The 7,528-nt window shown below is 36.5% G+C and overlaps 1 non-coding gene across 1 annotated transcript; it reads left to right on the top strand.

The window, feature by feature from the left end:
• Positions 1-278: 278 nt before the first annotated feature.
• LOC127109859 (small nucleolar RNA R71) lies at positions 279-385 on the top strand. The gene has a single exon (XR_007797107.1). It is a non-coding gene; the product is annotated as a small nucleolar RNA R71 (small nucleolar RNA).
• Positions 386-7,528: the final 7,143 nt, after the last annotated feature.

Raw genomic sequence — 7,528 nt, 5'->3', positions numbered from 1 at the left:
ATACATTTAAACTTTCAATTTTCTGGACCAGAGCATCCACTTTTGCATTAACATGATCAAGGTTACTTATCTCGTACATGCCAGTTTTCGTTTGAGGTTTTTCTACCATTGTTCGTTCGCTTCCCCACTGATAGTGGTTTTGAGCCATGCTTTCGATAAGTTGGTAAGCATCAGCATAAGGTTTGTTCATCAGTGCACCACCTGCGGCGGCGTCTATTGTTAACCTCGTGTTGTACAGGAGACCATTATAGAAGGTATGAATTACTAACCAGTCCTCTAAACCATGGTGTGGACAAAGTCTCATCATGTCTTTGTATCTTTCCCATGCTTCAAAAAGAGACTCGTTATCTTTCTGTTTAAATCCATTTATCTGGGCTCTTAACATAGCTGTTTTGCTTGGCGGAAAATATCGAGCAAGAAAAAGTTTCTTCAACTCGTTCCATGTGGTGACTGAGTTGGAAGGAAGAGATTGAAGCCATCTTCTAGCGCTATCTCTTAATGAGAAAGGAAAAAGACGAAGTCGAATTGCCTCTGAAGTGACACCATTAGCTTTAACAGTATCAGCGTATTGGACAAATACGGATAAATGAAGGTTTGGATCCTCGGTAGGATTTCCAGAGAATTGGTTCTGTTGCACTGCCTGCAACAGTGAAGGTTTGAGTTCAAAGTTGTTTGCTTCGATTACGGGTGGAGCAATACTTGAATGCGGTTCATCTTGCGATGGAACGGCGTAATCTCTAAGAGCACGAGCTAGTTCTGCCATCTCGGGTATCAAAGGGAAAATATTTTTGAAATCAGGAAGTTCAACAGGAGGGAGATTGTTTGCAGCACGATATTCCCGAATTCGTCGTAAGACTCGGAGATATAGTTCGATATCGTTGATTCGTAAGTAGAACGGCTCGCCTTGTGAGCGAGTGTGTGGCATACAAATCAACGAAAGAAAGAAAAGAAAAAGAAAAGCCTTAGTCTCTACAGCGTAACAGAAGAGTTACGATATCGACTAAATAAAAGTCCCCGGCAACGGCGCCAAAAACTTGATCGCGACTTTACGAGTCGAATTTGGGGTACAAACTGCAAGTGCACAGTTCTATCGCGAAGTTTTAAAAGATATCGATCCCACAGGGACTTATGAATCGATATACCGTTATCTAAGGTTACTTCGTAAAGCTAAGGCAGGTAATACTTTGATTATTTGGGGGAAAAGCTAAAACTAAAATAAGATCTAAAATAAATATCTAATAAGCGGATATCGGTATGTAGTTCGTCGTAATTAGGGAATCAATTCTTTGTTGGTTTCTTGGTTTTAAAATAAATCTTTTCAGTTGACACTATTGATTAAAAGTCTTATCTTAAACTCTCGCTCTGTTGAATAAACTATGATTTTATATTAACGTAGCTGTCACTTATAGTTAAGTCAAAAACCACTTTTTGGAAACAATAGAATCCGTAGAAACTCTTTTTAAGAAAACACTAATCGTTTAAACACCCTTATCTCAAACTCTCGTTCTGTTGACTTAGGTTATATAATTAAATTCAAATGCTTAACTCTCGTCCTCACATTCAATCTTTAAAAATACTTTTTAAAAAAGGTTAGAATTTAATTAACTCTAAAAATTGCTCTCGCCCTGATCTAGAATTAATGTCCAATTTACACTGTCCAGTCAAAAACTCAAACTCTCGCTCTATTGCTTTTAACTTCTTTATGTCTTTTACTTTCGTACAAAAACCTTGTTATTAAACATGTAAATTGAGACCGTAAAAAGAGTGATTTTAATTTTAAACTTAATTAAACCAATTTGGTTTTGATTCCTTCATTCCGCTTACTCTACATACCGATACCTAAGTAAATCAGCCAGACATGCTAAACAGACTTAAATAAATATCATGCATAAACAGATTCATCTCAGGCAAATAATATAAATAAACAGTAAAACAGGGCATATATAAATTCAAACAATAATTAAAGAACCTGAGAAATTAAATAGCAGTCTTGAACATTCCACCACAGGCCGGTTGGATTTATTCTTGAATTCTTCAATCAAACAGAAAAATAAAAGCGAAGGAATAAAAAACTAGATTCTAACGTAAGGTTAGATCCGGTAAAAGGTACACAATAGTTTCCGGTGTAGAAACTATTGTGTGAAAAAGAATTAACTAAGTGCTGAAAAGGAAAATAGAAATTGCAAGGGATACAATATAAAACTCGTAAAAGCAAAGCTGTAAAAATGTGCTTGTACTGCTGGAAAAGAAAAAATGCGAAAAAGCGAAAACGGCAAAGAAATCTGGAAAAAGCGTGGAACCTAGAGCTTTCCAAAAAGCTACTATTTATACTGCTACTTGTGTAACTGCTTCCAAGGGTTTTCCGTGTACACGGTCTTTACGTTCCAAGGGTCAAGCGTGGAAGTAGCTTCAACGTGGTCTGTTTCAACGTGGTCTGTTGCGTTCCTGGTGCCAAAAATATAGGGGAATGGTGTGACGTCCGTCACACCATGTGTGACGCTCGTCACAGGAGTGTGCAAAGCGTGACGCTCGTCACAGCCTTTGTGACGCTCGTCACAGGCACAACGCCTGTGCTTTTTGGGCTGGGCTTTGGCCTTTGATATTTGCTTCTTTTCATTCCTTTTTGCACCTCCTTTTCTTCCTTTTTTACTTGTGCTTCAAATAGACCACCTGAGATAAATAGAAAGAAAATACCGCGTAATATCTGATAAAATGAAATAAATTGAAGTAAATAATAATATAATTTAATTAAATTGAGTCCTAGAATGTGATACTATTTCATGTTATCACCCCTAACCATTTATTTGTAATATCTTGTTTAGCTAAGGATTATATCCCCTGCAAAATTTTGTTTGTGATAGATTTTTTACATTAGTGAGGGGTTTAACCCCTAGCTAAAAATATTTTTTCTAATAGGTACACTAGCATATATTCTCATAATTCTTCTCATATTACTTTTTTTTTTATCTATTTTTTAAGAATTATTTATTCATGTGACAACATCATCGTTATTATTGTGCAATATTTAACTACGAATGTAAACTTCTCGTATAGAATTTGTTAAAAATATTTATTTTAAAAATATAATTATTTTTCATGATATCAATTTATTTTAATTAGTGATTTATTTACTCAAACTCACATTTTTAAATATTTATAAAAAAAAACATTTAATTTTTTATAACATATTTCATATCTTTTAGTAATATAGTAGTATTTTATTTTAATTTGTATCCATTTTTTTGTGTAAAATCTCTCTCTCTCTCTCTCTCTCTCTCTCTCTCTCTATATATATATATATATATATATATATATATATATATTATATATATATATTGTAATATATATATATATATATATATATATATATATATATATATATATATATATATATATATATTGTAATATTAGTATTATTATTATTATTAGAATATGTTGAATATAATGAGTTGTTGTCCTGTACAGCTCATTATGACTTGATTAACATTTATAGGTTATAAGGAGAATAATTACCCTTCCCTTATTTAGATAGATTTATAGTCTATAAATACCTCTTATGTATTCTTTACAAGATATATAAAACTTTACATATTTCTACATGGTATCAGAGCATCCGATTCTAGGGGCTCTGCTTCCGCGCTCAAAACACTAATCGTTCTTATTACGACCCTTTTTCTTGGTCAAGGTTCCCTTTCTCTTGGAACCCTAGTGATCTCGGTGACTTCGCAGCCGTCGTGCACCGCTCAACCGCCGTTACAGATCCGGACGGTTTCACCTTCATTGCTGTTTTTCAGGACAACTTTCTTGTTGTTTCTTGATTGTTTGGTTGTCATCTTTGTTGGTGTTTCTCATTGGCAGCCCTTCGATCCTCTCCTAACAGTAGATCTCGGTCCTCTCCTGGATCGAGATGGTTTGTTTCTCTTTATGGACTCCTTAAGTAAGTTCTCTAACACTAGTTCTCTGACCATGATTGGTAAGAACTCTAGCTTCTTAGCTTTAAATGCCTCTTATTCTAAAGATATCTGGATTATTGACTCCGGTGCAACTGATCACATGACTCCATATATGTCATATCTCTCTTCTTATTCACCTTTACCTAATAAATGTCATATTACCGTTGCAATTGGGTCCCAAACCCCGATTTTCGGATTTGGTAACATCCGCCTAAGCCCGTCTCTCCACCTAAATCATGTGCTTCATGTCCCTAAGCTTTCTAACAATCTTTTGTCCACCCATAAACTCACTAAAGACTTGAACTGTGTTATAACCTTTTTTCATTCTCATTGTGTTTTTCAGGACCTTGCCATAGGGAAAACGATTGGAATTGCTGAGGAACAGAACGGGTTATATTGTCTGCTCATAAGGAAAGTAAGTGTCATCAGGCTGGTTCAGAGTCATGGGCAAATACTAAAATATGGCTCCAACACAGGCGTATTGGACATCCTCCTTTCCGCATGCTCAGGTCTTTATTCCCTCACTTATTTACCAAAGTGTCTGTTGATTCCTTTCATTGTGATGTGTGCCAGTTTGCCAAATCCCATCGAGCAACCTATTCCCCTAGTGATACTAGGAGTGTCGAACCCTTTGATCTTGTTCATTCTGATGTATGGGGGTCGTAATCCATTTCCAATATTTCTGGTGCAAAATGGTATAATACTTTTATTGATGATTGTACTCGGGTTACATGGGTTTTTCTTATGAAAGATAAGTCTGAAGTGTATCAATTGTTTGTTAACTTTTTTCAAATGGTTAAAACACAGTTTGGGAAACCTATTAAAAGGTTACAGTCAGACAATGGTAAGGAGTATGTAAACCAAAATTTTCACAATTTTCTCAAAACTAATGGTATTGTTCATGAGTTGACTTATGTTGACACTCCACAACAAAATGGGGTTGCTGAAAGAAAAAATCGTCATCTTTTTGAAATCACCCGAGCATTACGCTTTCAAATGAATGTTCCTAAATCTAATTGGGGGGAAGTTGTCTTAACCTCTGCTTATTTAATCAATAGGTTACCTTCTAGGGTATTATCTGGTGTTAGTCCTGCGCAGGTCCTGACTCGATTATTTCCGTCCGTGCCCATTATGTCAAGTCTTCAGAATTGTGTCTTTGGTTATTCTGCCTTTGTCCATGTTCATGGTCCTCATCGGGGTAAGTTAGATCCTCGGGCTATTAAATGTATCTTTATAGGATATGCTTCAGATAAGAAGGGGTACAAGTGTTATCATCCTCCTAGTCGTCGTGTCTATATATCCATGGATGTTACTTTTCAGGAATCTGAGTCATTTAATCCCACTCCTCAGCTTTAGGGGGAGAATAATCAAGAAGCCGAGTCTTCAGAGTTGTCAGTCCTTCCAGTTATTCCTCTAAAATAGGACCCAGAGTCGTCTCCTGAGTTGTTTGTTCTTCCTGTAATACAGGATCCCTTGATGCCTAATGAGGATGATGGTGATGTACCAATACTGGTGCATAATGATGGTGGTGATATACCAATACCGGTGCATAATAATGTTGACAGATACAAGTTACAGTTCCAGCGAAAAAAGTGGAAAGGTAAACCCGTTCTTCCCTAACAAGTCCAATCGTCTGAACCTGAGGTAAGTGTTCCTAACCCTGAGCCTAGTAATTGTTGTGAGCCAAACCTTGATGACCTACCTATTTCTTTGAGAAAAGAAAAAAAGGTCTTGTACCAAATACCATATATCCCAGTTTGTGTCTACTGTAAAGCTTTTTGTGCAGCATCAGAGTTTTATTTCAGCTATTGACTCTATTAGAGTCCCTGCATCAGTATAAGAAGCATTAAAGGATATGAAATGGATTCAAGCCATGAATGAAGAGATGCATGCACTAGAGAAAAATGGGACTTCGAATATTATTGAGAAGCCAAATGACAAGAGGTCAGTAGGCTGCAGGTGGATATATAGGGTAAAATATCGATCTGACGGCACACTCGACAGATATAAGGCGAGGCTAGTTGCAAAGGGATACACCCAGACCTATGGAATTGATTATGAAGAAACATTTTCTCCAGTAGAAAAAATGAACACCGTAAGAATCATTCTTTCCTTGGCAGCTCACTTTGATTGGGAGTTGTAACAGTTTGATGTGAAAAATGGTTTCTTGCATGGAGATTTGGAGGAAGAGGTGTATATGGAGACCCCACACGGATATGACCCTACTTCAGGAAGTAATAAGGTTTGCAGGTTAAAGAAGGTCATATATGGGCTCAAGCAATCTCATGGACTTGGTTTGGGAGGCTGACTCATGTTATGGTGTCCTTGGGTTATAAACAAAGCCAAGGTGATCATACTCTCTTTATAAAGCATGCTCAAAATGGTAAACTCACTCTTTTGTTAGTCTACGTAGACGATATGATCATAGCAGGTAATGATGAATTTGAGAAGAAGAACTTGAGGAAGGAGTTGGCAACTCAGTTTGAAATGAAGGACCTTGGAAAGTTGAAATATTTCCTAGGTATGGAGGTAGCATACTCAAAACAAGGCATTTTCATTTCTTAGAGAAAATATGTCCTTGACATTCTCAAATAGACTGGAAAGTTGGGTTGTAAACCCACCAGAGTGCCTATAGAGCAAAACCACAGGATTGGGAGTGATGAGGAAAGCCCAAGGGTTGATAAAGCTCAATACCAAAGACTTGTGGGAAAGCTCATTTATCTATCTCACACCAGGCTTGACATGGCTTATCCGGTTAATGTTATCAGTCAATTCATGTATGACCCTCAGGAGAGGCACTTACAGGCAGTGGATAGAATCTTGCAGTATCTAAAGATGAGCCCAGGAAGAGGACTACTGTTCAAGAAAAATGAGCAGTTGTCTATGGAGGTTTATACTGATGCAGATTATACAAGGTCGATTATTGACAAGAGATCCACCACTGGATATTGTATGTTCCTAGGTGGAAATTTAGTGACACGGAGGAGCAAGAAACAAAATGTAGTTTCCAAATCAAGTGCAAAAGCAGAATTTAGAGCCATGGCTCAAGAAGTTTGTGAACTGTCGTGGATGAAGATCATTCTAGATGACTTGAAAATAAAGTATGAAGCTCCTATAAGACTTTTCTGCGATAATAAGTCTGTCATTAGTATTGCTCACAATCCGGTCCAACACGACAAAACAAAGCATATAGAGATAGACCGATACTTCATCAAAGAGAAATTGGATAGTGGTCTTATTTCTATACAGTATGTCCTATCAGGACTTCAGTTAGCTGATGTGCTCACCAAAGGACTTCCCTTGGAGCGGTTTCGAGATCTTACGTGCAAGCTGGGGATGATAGATATTCATTCCCCAACTTGAGGGGGAGTGTTGTAATATTAGTATTATTATTATTATTAGAATATGTTGAATATAATGAGCTCCTGTCATGTACAACTCATTATGACTTTATTAGCATTTATAGGTTATAAGGAGAATAATTACCCTTCCGTTATTTAGATAGATTTATAGTCTATAAATACCTCTTATGTATTCTTTACAAGATATATAAAACTTTACATATTTCTACAAAT

Source organism: Lathyrus oleraceus, chromosome 7 (assembly GCF_024323335.1).
Source record: "Lathyrus oleraceus cultivar Zhongwan6 chromosome 7, CAAS_Psat_ZW6_1.0, whole genome shotgun sequence".
Classification (NCBI taxonomy): domain Eukaryota; kingdom Viridiplantae; phylum Streptophyta; class Magnoliopsida; order Fabales; family Fabaceae; genus Lathyrus; species Lathyrus oleraceus.
Note: the sequence above shows the minus strand (reverse complement) of the source record. Positions and strands in the feature narration are given on the sequence as shown.